The sequence below is a fragment of the Gavia stellata genome, chromosome 3 (assembly GCF_030936135.1).
Source record: "Gavia stellata isolate bGavSte3 chromosome 3, bGavSte3.hap2, whole genome shotgun sequence".
NCBI lineage: Eukaryota > Metazoa > Chordata > Aves > Gaviiformes > Gaviidae > Gavia > Gavia stellata.
In genome coordinates, this window is record NC_082596.1 from 27,177,981 (window position 1) to 27,192,031 (window position 14,051).

Here is a 14,051-nt window from a genome sequence, read left to right on the forward strand (position 1 = left end):
TTTCCATTTTCTTAATGTGCATGTAAACTAGGACTTCTGTCCAAGAGGTACAAAACCTGAGGAGGAACTGGATTTATACGAGACTGAGACAGAAACGGGGAAAAATGTATTTCTTCTCAAATTGCATATACTACTTAATACAAAAATATCTACCTAATCCCTAGACTGCTCCTCTTCTTTTTTGCTCTGTTGTAGCAACACTCACTTACTACAATCTTTACTACCTTTTCTCCTGCCTCATCTTATGCTAAAATTTTAAGCAAACAATCCATATACCTTCTGACAAGACACGTATGAAAACCACGACTTTAAAAAACGTATATGTGTGTACATCCTGTGCAAGAAACGTGGTATGTGCTTAGATACTCAATGCCAGCTGGATGTAGACTCTACCTTGTAAAAGCAGGGCATGCTTTACATGGCAAAAACTAGTAAAAGGAAAAACTTGACATGAATGACTGACCTATTCTCTGCAGGTACTGGAGGGATATGTCTATAACCATGCAGATGAATGTCAGTCAGGTACAGAGAGAGCACCGGCCTAAAGATTTCTCACCTGTGTTATGTAAGCATGTTGGGCTAGTGGCATGCCTCCTTCATTTATTTGTCTCTCTGCATTTTCTTAGCTTCTCTAATTCCTTGTGATCTGTGCCCTTTTTGCACAGAATTCACATTGCACTTAGCTTTTACCTACTGCTTATCCATTTACGACTGCCAAAAAGATGGTATTTCACCATTTTCCAGACTACAGGATATATGGAAGTTGGCTGCCATTTTCTCTAGCTGGGGTAATAGGAGATGCTTCTGGCAGTCTTCATCCACACCTACACTCCTATTTCAGTACAATATCCTTTCAACAGTGTGCAGGCTTCAGACTAGACTTGGCAAACCTATTTGCTGAGAAAAGGCTAAACCACAATACCAAATGAGAAAAAGAGCATGGCAATACATTTTTCGAGACTGATTTGGATGGTCTGGGGTAGCTTATGACATCATTGTCATTATTTCAACCTTACAGAGACCTGTAAGGGAGGATGTACAATATTGCTCCTATTCTAGAGATGGAAAAACAATTAGTTGATTTAATTCAGTCCTAAAGAAGAATAATTCGACACTCGAGCTTCAAACCAGAACTTCATTATTCCTGGCTTTACAATGAGGCTGTAGCTGCAGCTCAAATAATGCATCTTTCCCTATAGTGCCCTTGCATAAAGATTAAAAAATGATCAGGAAAAAAATAGTCCTTGACCTGAAAACCAGAGATTTTTAGAGAAAATCTGCAAAAGGTGGGAATTTGTTATGTAACAGGTTTCCAAAATAAGCATAGCCCTAATTTACTCTAGGTTCTGTTAAAAACCCAATTAAAAGATAGGGAAAAATTGTCTTTCAGTAGAGCACATTTTGAAAGAGAAATATAATAGGTGGAAGAAAGCAGAAGAAGAGGATAAACCACAGGAGAGAATGAAGGCACGTATGTGAATTGTTATCTATTGTAAGATGAAATGGTCCATGAACTTGGGTTATGCGTGCTATTTAGAAATAAAGACACTGGACTGCAGAGGTCAGTGTGGAGGGCTAAGGAATACAAAGGGTCAGCTCGGATATAAAATACAAAGGGTCAGCTCGGATATAAAATACAAAGGGTCAGCTCGGATATAAAGGCGTGTGTGTAAGAAAGAAAATGGTTGGTATCAAGCAATATGCGAGATCCTGGGATGAAGTTAAGACAGTGGAAGACAAAAGAACAGTGAAAGAAGAGACTGTGAAAAGAGTACTGGCTATGCTAAAATAAATATTTCTTTTTTAGATGCGGGAGAGCGATATGGTCATGTAATCTGCATATTGCCATCACAGTTGCTATAGCGAGTGTAATGTACTGTGTTTTTTTACCACCAGGGAGACTGTTGCAACAGACAGGGAGCTACATTAGGAAGTTGTGCTTAACAAGTCATGTGTGATTTTACTGTCAAACTGCAAAGTGCCGTTTGCCTATGGAAGAAGGCTGCAAGTACTTTCTAGGAGTTGATAAACACTACATGATGCAGCTTTCTGGGAAAAACAGAATCCTTTGAAGCATTTCCAGCAAAATCCTTGGAGAGGCAAAGCATATTTTCAGATGCGTGATTCTAGGTTAAACAGCTATGTCCCCCACTTGTTTACAAAGCAGCTCGACAGCTGCTGTGAGCCACTGGCCCCCTTTGGACAGACAGGATACATTTGGATCTGTCACACCGAGCCACGGCGCGCCTCCGCTGCGTTACTCTACAAAGATCTCATTGGAGATCTGCTGCTGGCAAGACTAAAAGCCTCACCAGCTTTAAGGGCAGCAGATGATTAGTTTCATTCCCGCTTTAAGTTTCCTTGTTGTTTTTAACTCTGAAGTTGGGGGAAATGTTTTTAGTGGTGAAATTGGTCATGGGAAAGCTGCACCCTGCTTTATGCATGAGGAATAAGCCATAAAAATAAACAGGAGCAGCTGGTTGTTGGCAGGGAATGGACTCTTTAAGAGAAGAGAAAAAAGACCTGAAGTCTGTTTGGACAGAGAGATGCAGTGTCCAGTCTGAAATTAAAAAGTTTCATTAAAAGAGCGGAGTAAAGGTTGGTATTGCAGCTATACTTGAACATTTGGGAAATCAGGCTGATAGATGCAGCTCCTGAGTCGTGAAACCCAACCATCGTTCCCAAAAGTGCTGCTGGAAACAAGCCCAAGCCAGGACACCTTGTAAACACCTACGGGACAACCCATCTTGGGAAATGGGGGAAAGAAGTTTAAATCTCATCTTGCAAGTGAAGACACGTGCCTGGTATGGCCCCTCTCTTGTGGATGGGGCTAACGGTGATTTGGTAAGCTCGGTGCACATTTCTACCTATCGAGGGGTACAGCTGGTCACGAAACGAGGCCCGGCTGGTAATTTCCCTTTTTAAGTCCAGGCTTTCCTCTTCCTGCTATGGTGGCACTGCTGCTGGGGAATGAGAGGGAAGCAGGACAGGAGCAGTGACAGGCCAGGACCACCTGCCTCACGCCACATCTCTCGGCAACATATGCCCGCTTGCATGGGTGAAGGATGGATGCAAGGGAAAGGTCTAGAGCTGTTTTTGCTGCTCTGCTTGTTTTTCTTGCTAAATAGCTCATGATAAACCTTTACTACAAAGTACTACTTGTCCAGCAGTTCTTCCGTACCCTTCTTATAAAGGCTGTAGTGATGCGTTATCCCTATGTAATTTGCTATTCGATGCATTTAGGCTTCCGCTTACCTCCATGCGACATATTCCTAGTCTTTTCTCACCAGTGACATTTTTCTCCTAACCAAGTCGAAGGGAAACAGTGGAGACAATAAATCCTTCTTGGGGAGAGCTGCTGCCCGGGCCCAGCGCTGCATGTCCATCGGGGAGGGTGGTAGCAGACCCTCTGCCTCTGAAGCCCACAAATCACAGGAGGCCAGTCCCTTGCAGTCAGCGACAATATTGCTTCCTTTGCCTTCCTTACCAGCAAGTGGTCATAGCAAAAATTATTACTGATGGCATCTGACAGGCCTACGTCACATTTTGACATTAGCTTTTAGCTACTGGGTTTTTTTTAATAGCTGCCAGTGTGTTCAGTCAAATACCTGTCTGTCACCACAATCAGAAAGACCTTAATGTGTCTGTGTTATGGAAGAGGACCTCAGTGCCTTTCCAGCACTTTATTATAGTCCCAGTATAGCTTTTTATCACAAATTCCTCGCGCATAGCTGTCCCTGCTCCACCACAGAAATATTCCGAGTTAGCAGCTCCGGTGTCTGCTGCCATTAATCTTCTCCACACTGTGGAAAGCGGGGCACCGGATAATTTATGGCAATTACCTGCTCTGACGCCATGGAGCTCAGGTGAGTTAGGTGGAATCACTGTTGCTGCTGTGAGTTTTGTCCCCAAGCAGCCCAAGGGTGTAAAATACACCTCTGTACACTTGCATTCACTTTCCTTCCCAAACATTGCTTACTTAAACAGGGGGAGGGAATATGCATTTTAGTCACATTTTAAAATAGCATTGAGGCGGTAGTGCACTGGTAAGTGAAAGGTTAAACACTTTGACACAAATTCAGAATTAAAAGCTGTAATCAAATGCCTTTGTTAGTTTTGTGAAAGCAATATTTCCCCAGAAAGGCTTTCCTTTCCCCATCTTTCACCTGTGATTTCCCAGGCTAAGGAAGTTCTAACTTTTATTTTAAGTGTCATTCTCAGGTTTTACTCCTGATTTTCTATTCTTTGAACTGGCAGGGACCTGGAGTGGTGCACAAGAAGTGAAGCTTGTGCCAAGCTGAGATCAGCAGTGATGTCTTGAACCAATTAAGGAGCAATGTTAATGGGCTCTCTGGGAATCCTCCTAAGCCTTCCACACCAGAAAGGATGATGCCCACAACACAGAGCTGAGCTGAGCATTTAAAGTCTAGAGAAATAAGAGCAGACCTTCAAGTCTTCATTATTAAGCAGCTTCCCTACTAGTTGTGGTGAAAGGGAAGTGTCTTTTATAATAGGAAGACATATAAGTGATTTCTTCTCTTACAAAGATTCATATGGATGCGTGAGCGTGTGTGTGTGTGTGCAGGTATGCGTTACAGCATCTCAACAGTTTATATCCACTGGGTATTAAGCTGAATTCTACATTTCTTTTTCCCTGCTGCTGCTTTTATTTGTTTAAAGTGAGTGGGGAAAATGGAAGGTAAGATAAATCCTGTGAATAGGCTTGTGTATAGAGGAAAGAGGTGAATTTAGGAGGGAATATGCGTATGCAGTAGGCTGAGTGCATGCACCCATTTGGAGAAGAACTGCAGGAAGAAGTGGGACCAGCTGCTGGAGGAACAGGGGTGGCTGAGGAGGGCACTGGGGAACCCGCACACCGACAGGTTTGGGGGGAGTCTGGTGGCTGGCACGTGGCTCTGCGGAGGTGGGTCTGCCCTGCCCTGCTGTGCCTCTTCGTTTTCACGTGGGAAATCACAGGGGTGAATGGCAACTCGGCAGTCGTACTGATGTGGGACATGCTTATTTGGGAATAAAGAATGGCTTTTTCTTGCCTAGCTTGAGCTGTTTCCAAAGCAGCCCAAATTAAGTTGGAAAAATATGCTCATTCTGGAATGCGAATCTGCGAGGGCCTTATAGGAATATAAATATAGCATCTTATCTTGCGCTGTTATAAACTCCCACACAGACAAGCCTGGAGGCAAGCGGAAAAAACGACGGCAGGGTTATTCATGATACCCCTGGCATCAGCTACAGTCACGCGCGGGCATGTGGGCAGCTGGAGCTGACATATGCTAATAGCGATTAACATATGTACGTGGAGCTTGGCCACACAGAGCTGCAGCACAAAGAGCCTGGTTGAAGCGACATTTACCAGGGCATCCTTTGGCCATTGAGCCTTCTGCTGTATGTGATCCACACTGTGACAATATGTAGTAAACCTGGTACCACCTTTAATGTGCAGCCATGGCTTTCCTCTGGGATGCCTCGCTTGAAAGCCCAGTTTTGGTACAGCCTGCTTGGACCAGGTGAGTTCAGAGCATAAAGGACTTTTTGGGCTATGTTTCTTCCCAGTGGTTGGTTCCTGGGTGGGGACCACACATGCCCTCCCAGCTATGGGGCTGAGGGCTTCCAGCATCCTCACTACTTTGGGGCTCTCAGGCCAGTCAGAGTATTTGAGGCAGCCCAAAATAGCTGGGTAATAGTGCTCTCAGAAGCAATTCTATTTTTTAAATATTTCACTCTTTTAGCTGTCTAGGGCCATCTCCAACCCAAAGCCCTGTCATAATCTGGTGGCATGCCAGGGCTTGTTTACAAGATAAACTAACAGCTGCTTTCCTCTCATCCACTGCCCCTGCTTTGAACTTGAAATGGGAATTATCTGTGTGTGCCAGAACCAGAAGAGTCAAAGCCTCCTTGGAGATACCTTTTGGGCCTCTCTTTCTGCTACCTTACAAACATCTTTCTATTTTCAGAGATGGCAACCCAGCACCTAATCTTCCAGAGGCACATGTATTGCTCCCAGGGAGGCATGTTAGGAATGAAGGAACTGATTTTTTTTTTTTTAACCCCCGCCATGCGTTAGCCCACTTCTGCTTATCAGCCTACCTCAGCACTTGGTGTTTGAAATCTGGATCAGAATTTTTCAGCTTTCAGGTCCTACACATGATTTTTCAGCAGTGACTTCATTTTCTTTCAAAGCAGTTGAATGCATCCATTTTGGATTTTGTGCATCTGTAGTTTAGAAATATAAGAGGAGAGGCCTTACTAATTCTTTTTTTTCTGAACTGATGTTTAGTGACTGTATTAAAAGGCCACACACAAGCTCCTCTCTTATTTGCATATCAATACATACCCTATTAGAAGCCAATGAAGTGAGGGTCTCGCAGTACATACCCTCTCACAGCATGACGCTCAGACTTCCCATGACATCCTTTCTTCAGCTTTCATGTCAGTGAATATTATATTGTGATGCCTTGAAGCCAGGATAAACTGGGGCTGTTAAACGTTCAGATGTATGCTCAATCTGTGAAGCTCGCAGCTGCTCCACTCTTTTGATAATGCTAGTAAGCAAAATTAGTAAATAAAATAAATGCTCAAGGTTCATTTGTTGCACACCCCAATACATGAATGAGAATAGAATTGAGGACATCAAAGAAAAATAAAAAACAGGCTAGTAATAACATGTTCCCCTTAGGCCTCTTGCTTAACCTAAATGTTATGTTAAAGGGATAAATGGGTAAACTGAATTATTATGCACAGTTAAAAGTCAGGAATGAGATTTGAGATCACACCCCTGTTAGTAAGATCAGCATTATCTCCTTAAGACAAAAACCAGTAAATATTTTGCTGAGAAAAAATAACACATTTAACATATTCATGAATTTTGTTTATTATTTGCCTAGCACAGTGAAATCCTGAAGTGGCCCATGAAGCTGGAGCAAGGTGACCCTCCTCCCCTCCCGTTCCCCCACCCCTTGCTTGTCTCTGCACCCCACGAAGGGGCAAATCTGCCACGGCCGCCTGTGGTTGAAACAAGATAGGAAGGCTCCCTGGGAAAGGATGTTTTAAAAGAGATCTGAAGGACAGAGGAGAAAGCTAAACCAGGTGTTAACCTCCCCGTGGCCGAGGTGGTGGAGGGATGGGGATGAGGTGTCATCGGAAGTCACCATCAGCTCACGGTGGCTGCGGCTGGCGGGAGAGAGGAGGGGAAAAGGCGAAGGTGTCCATGGGAGCAGGGCAGGAGGGATGGGGCCACCTATTTTGTGTCAGGGAGGGGATGGGAAGGGCTGGGTGTGGGCCTCCCAGCACGTCTGCCGCATGTGGATGGAGGAGGAAGGCGGCTCCAGCAGATTGTGTGTCTCAAGGCCTCCACTCTCCCAGTGCTGCTCCCCCGAAAGCACATGGCCACCTCTCTCCCTCCTACTAGAGGAGGATCAAGGAGGGAAAGTATCACTTGTGGGACAATCTTGAGGCACGAGTATGCCAACAAGGGTCCCAACAGGGAGTGCACTGAGAAGCTCCTCATGAGCCTCCACCCACACTCAGAGCTGTTGTGCTGAACTGCGGTTATTGCCTTCACTGTTACAAGTAAGCACGTTAGAGAAGCTCCTACAAGCCTTCAAAAAACTAAGGTAGTACTGCCCCAAGCACTGGCCAGCCCTCTGGCAGAAAACTGTCTTCCAGAGAATGGAAAAATTGCTTTGACCTGGAAGAAAAGAGCTACTTTCTGTGAGGAGGTATTAGAAAAAAGAAAAGTTTTTTTTCTGCCTCTGCTTTCTTCAAAGACAGTGGAGTATGTCAGGCTGGTATGTTGCAAGGTGCAGAAGTTGTGTGTTTTTAAAGAATATCAGAAAAAACAGCACAGAGATTGAATAAATCCAAAAGTGATTTTACACAGAGTGTGCAGAAGAATAAGATAAATGAAATACTGGAGATGATACACAGTAGATCTGCTGACTGGGGGAGGTTGCATTTCTCTCTCATAGCCTGGGCTGCTTAAGTATGATATGACTCATGCCCCTGTGAAATATTCACCTCTATTTAAACCCACCATCTCCTCTTTACTATAAAGTCAATTAATTAAGAAACCCCTCATAATAGGAGTATCAATGGCAGATAATGGATTGATTTGGGAACAGTGATCAGATAAGCTGGAGTCTTACAAAGGTCGGGTGATACACTAATATGAAAAGTAGGATCCAGCAACAGACACTTACAGGTAGGAATATGCTTTCTCATGAAGTGATTGTATCCAAAACCTCTGCTTAAATACAGAGGAAATGGAGTGAGAAAGCACAGTATTATTGTAATTCTGGGGTTGAAGACTGTGTTCTAAAAAATAAAAAAGCATCTGAAGTTTGAAGTTAATTCATCAAATTTCTCTCATCTACAGTACATGTTCTTTTTTTCTCCCTCCAGTGTTTGAATGTACCACTTGCAGTGTTAACACTAACTCCTAATCTGATTTTATATATGCTTAACTTTACACTCTATGAGTTCTCATTAAAACTCAAAATGTATAAATTTAAACACATGCTTAGCTCTTTGCAGAATTAGGGTTGCATGTTGTGAAATACATAAGATATATAATACAGCTGCATTAAAATTTCAACAGAATTCCCGGCTGGATTTTCCTGGTCACTTTTGTTATTTTAATGCAGTTTTAAAGGTGGATACCTTTAAAAATTGTGCTACAAGTTAAAATCTTAGTTGGAATTTTATAACAGAACAAACTATGCCTAAAAAAAAATCTTTGACAAACACAATTAATTTTCCTATTTTGAAGTTATGCATGAGTAACTTTCAATTATATTAAATGTATTTGAGATTTATGCCAAATTTTCCAAAATCTTGTTGATAAGCAGTTCACTGGTAATGTTCAGTGTATGGTATCTCAGATTCTCCTTAGCTTTGCCCGGGCAAGTAAGTCACAACTTCCACCAGACGTTTTTAAAAACCGGTCACTGATATTCCTGTAAATGTCATAATTTTAATGAGCTTTCCCTGCCAGTGAACTCATTTCCTATGGAAATAGAACCACAGAGATGTGAACACCCTTGAAGCAAAACGAATTAGGGGGAATGCACACAGCTAATTTCCAAGTTATACTTGGCCACTTCTAAATCAGAAGCAGAGGAAGATTTCCCACCCTGCCTCCAAGCAGAGGTCCATCAGGCACGGACACTGTGGCTATAGGAGATATTTCAGAGCTGGGCATAGGAAATCTTGTAAAATAATTTCTTAGTGATCTAACTCTAGGGAAAGTTTCTTCTTCCTATCCATCTGTGTAGCCATTGCCCTGCAGCACGGGAATGTCTTTCTCTTAATTTTTCTGTCTTATCTAATATCAGTGTGGGTATTTCCATTTTCCACAGAAGTGCATAACTCTCTTTTCTAATCATGCCATGCTGTTGGCCTCAGTGACAAGAATGGCATTTACAGTAATCTCACATTATATCCCTCCCTTTCCTCACTGGACCGTGTTAGCGGCTCAAGCGATGGAGAGTGGCTTCTGGTGACTGCATTCAGTTTTGATGTGCTGATAGCAAGTGAAGAGTAAATTAAAATAACGGACCTCTAACACACCTACATAAACATCTGTATATTATTTGCCATGTTTTTAAGCCAGTTTTGAACACCCTTTGGCAATTCCCCAGAAAGACCGAGCAGGGGCGACTGATGGGGCTGATGTGCAGTGCCAGGGGGACCTGCCTCAGCTCTCCCATACTCCGGGGAGGCAAAACTGCAGCTCCAGATCTCTCAAATCTGGGCCCAAGAATTAAGACTGCTCAATGGGGAAAGAAAGGAAAGTGAGGATAGAAAAAACAAAAACACTGGTTGGTGATAGGATCAAAGGAAAATTAAAACTAAAGAAAGGATTCAAAATCAGGAGAGTGTTGGGGACCATTGCTTCTGCGCAATACCCCTTGGCTAAGAAAGACAGAATTATAAAGATCTCATCGAATTTCAGACCAGAAGGGGACCATTACAATCAGTTACTCAGACTTTCACGCCACTGTTAAGGATGCTGATGCAGCCAGCTTTGCTGCAAGGCATCCCTGGAGAGATGGCAGACTGAACACTGAAGCTCGTGGCCTCTCGGCCAGCGCCATGCTTTGAAGGCTGGGGACTGAAGCAGGCAAGGGCTCCCTCCCATCGTGTGTGCAGACCCTGCTTGTATGCTTGTCTCTGTGCGAGTATTTCTCCTTCCCCCACAGCCGTTCCCTGGGCTATCATGACCTTCCCACCTCTGCCCTGAGTTGCTACCTGCCCCCCTTGCCTGCCTACCCAAAAAGTCAGGAGGAAAACATTGCCTCACAAAGCAGCTGGGTATGGTTTCCCTGCAAAAAACCATACCTGTTGGCTGCTGCTTGCTCTTTTGAAAAGCAAGGGCAACCTGTGTGCTGTCAGGGGTGGGAGGCAGGTGGGCTGAGACTGCTCCATGGCAGAAAAGACACCTTCTTTTTACTTGCTTCGCTTTACTTTGATTTGTCTCATCTTCTGAACACGCACAAATCAGGAAAGGACTTGCAGGTGCTATATTTTGTCAGTGCAGTCTATCAAGACTTCATTAGAGCTGTGGTTTGGTCTGCAGGAATCCCTGGTAGGACCTCAGGGGCTTCCCCTGCACCGTACCAGCCGTGTGCTTCTGCTGCCTGCGCTCCTGGAGCAGCACCTGCCCTCACCCGAAGCGGCCACTGAAAGGACTGAGCATTTCAGTGCTTTCTGAGCTCATCTTAATGTTTTGCACATTCCTCTTAACAACTGCAGTGAAGATTTTAACGTAGCAACCACGTTTTTATATGTAGCAATAACAGATTTTGTCTTATATTTTACAACACATGCTAACAGCTGTTTACAAAGTAGTGATGGAGGAATGCAGTCCAGTGGGTATACTGACTATTCATTTATCCAGAGGGATTACACTGCAGTGAACAGCATTTGGACTTCAATTTAGTATGCATCCAGCCGAATTATGCGATTAGCTGATATGCAATAAACCAGAACAGAAACACATGCAGTCAAATGGTGCCAGATAAAAAGCATATGATTCTTATACAGGTTCTTAAAACATTCTACAGTTAAATTACAAATCCGTAGTTATACGGAATTTGGCTATCTTACTGTATATCTATACTTTTGGTGCACTATCTGTGTATATATATGTGTAGCTATATGTATAGACCTACACTGATTTCAGGGTCTTTATATTATCCATTAAATAATCTTTTTTTCTTTTTACTTTAACTATACCAGACTTCAAATGCTGGCATGGAGCAGCGTTTTTCTGTCACTTAAAAGAGGATATAAGAGTTAAAAGAGAGTCTTTTATTAAAAAAATTTTCAGAGAAAAGCCTCTCCCAGCAGAAACAGCTCAGTGATTTTTTAAGAACAAAGAGAAAGAAAGAGATTTTTGGTTGGTGTTAGGACTTTTTACAATTATGGGGCTGCCCCTGCCCACATCCCGGCCCCTCCAGCAGTGCTGCCTCTCCCCAGGATGGAGGGGATGGGGATGGGAGGAGACCCTCCCTTCTTCTCCTGCCCTACCGCAAGGAAAGGGGGCGGAAAGAGCCCTCAGCAGCATCTTTGTCCCTGAGCACCCCTAGCAGGCTGCTGGGCGCAGGGAAGAGAGCAAACAGGGCAGGGAACCAAGCTGAGAGGTTTGTTATCCCACCAGAGGCTCCCAGCTGTGAATTTCGTCCTTTATACCCTAACCGCAATCCCCACCACCATCCTGCTCCTCATGAGAAACCAGGGAGTTGGCAATACTGTCCTACGGACCAGCTGTGGACAGGAGCTGTGTTTTGACATATAATGTGTATGAACTTGGATAAAACGAGGTCTTGAGTGTAACAGACAGGGCATCCTAAGTTGACGAATGCTGCTTAATGCACCTGTACTTCATCCTCCTGCCTGCACACAGGAGTAAGACCCTCTCCATCCCTCCCCATCCAAGAGGGATTTTGTTCTTACTTTTCTAGCTTTATCACTTGGCTTGATATTCAAGTGATCAGTGCCCTGGCAAAGCTCAGAAGGAAACGAGCCTTTCCTTGTTTTCTCATTTCACAAGACACAAAGCATTGGCCACATTAAATAAGAGACTGGAAAGAAATAGTAAACAACCATTAACATGGTGATGGCTATTTATCCTCTATGCTGCATGAGGCCAGAGCCTTATGGGAAATTGCATGTACAGAGGTAATTAAAACTATATTAGTCTATATGCCTAAGTAGGCCGAAATATGGCTGTAGGCAATTCTTCCCAAACAGTGCAGTAGGAAAGTTCTTGGCCTCAACATGAGGCTCAGACTATGCGGGGACAATCCTGTGTGATCCCAAGTGTGTAGACAAATAGACTTAGGTAACAAAATTCAATTTGGTTAAGCATGCAAATGAAAATATGTAAAAATAACAATTAAAAACATTATGATGCAATTAATGTATTTGCAGGTATTGTAATGATAAGAGACTGTCAAATAGCTTTCATTTTATAAAGTGCTCTCCTTTCTCATATATGAAAACAAATAAGCAGCAATTCCTCTCTGCCTTTCAACAGCGTAAAAAATTGTAGGGTTTATATAAGAAAAAAATTTTCTTGCAAATATTTAGCTAGCTTGGCTTTCCATTTGGAATGTGAATTTGCATCAACCCTTCAGAACAACAGGAGGTCTGTAGTCCGTTCTGTACATAACCGCATGTATATATTTTTTCCATATTTTTGTTTTCTGGAAAATTTGCAGTAGATTTTTAAAATATTTTCCTGTATTTTCGATACATAAACAAAAAAAGAGAGAGAGAATGAATGCTTATGAATTACATGCTATTCTAAAACGGTGTTTCCAAACGCATTTATCTGAATTCAAGCTGTGACTTAATAGCTGTAGCTGTATCAACACTGTATCAGTTTACCATAGGAGGAAAATATATGAAATGAGACATAACCTACTAAGGTCACTTCAGGGGCTATCACCAAGCGGAAAATGAATGCTAATATTTTCAGATTTAACATGGGTAAGCTAGTCAGAACCAATAGTTTGGGGCTGAATTCTGAAATGCCCTCAGTGAAAGTAATGCAAGGGGGATGGTCAGTGAGATGGAATTATTAAAAGATAGGGTGGAGCCAAGCCCAGCCATATGGTGAATGCCATAACCAGGGCAGACCTGTCACGGCCAAGCAAGCTGGGAAAGCAGGCGAAAAGAAATTGTCCTGAAAGAACAACATGCATCCCGCCATGAAGAAATGAGGGCAGAGGGCTGTGGGCAACGCGTTGGCCAGTGACTGACACTTGCACTGATGAAAGACAACACTGGAAGTTGAGCCCTGGCTATGCAAAGTTGATTAGAGTAGATGGGACCCTTCATCGTGCCTTAAAAAATCATCACAGCTCGAAACACTCACTTCCAATATGCCTAATAAAACCCTCGGTCATTCATGCAAGTTGGATGAGTAGCATATCTATCAGCAAAATAGCTGCATAACTGCGTGCATCAGACATAGCTGTTCATAACCTACAAAACCCAAAGTCCTTTCTACCAACAAAAGATGTGAGGGTTTCTGTCTTGCTGCAAATATGGCAGAAGTCTGAGGCTTACTGTAGACTTTCTTCATTTTTCTTCAGTTGTACTTTTTGGTGAAGGAATTTATACACTAAAAATGCATAAACATGTTTTTCTGCATGTTGGTAAGTATTACAGTCAACAGAATCATTAACTAGGTATTTAATCAGCTATCGAAATCAGGACTCTGTCCTCAAATACTTTATTGGCTGAATGATGGGATGACTAACCTGAGTAAAATTTACTTCAGGTGCTTTCAGAACCGAGCCCTCAGGCAGCAAAAATTGCCGTGCAAGCAGCCTGCCCCAGTGCTCCCCAGTTTGCACTGGAGCACTATCTGGATCACTGCCTGGTCTCTAAGGTGGAACTGCACTGCTGGAAACACCTGAGCTGGTGCTGACTCCAGCTTCTTTTGTCTACGTGGTCAGTGCAATGCTGATGTGGTTTAGTTCAGAGCTGGCTTGCCTAATGCCAATCCCATGATCTTTGCAGCA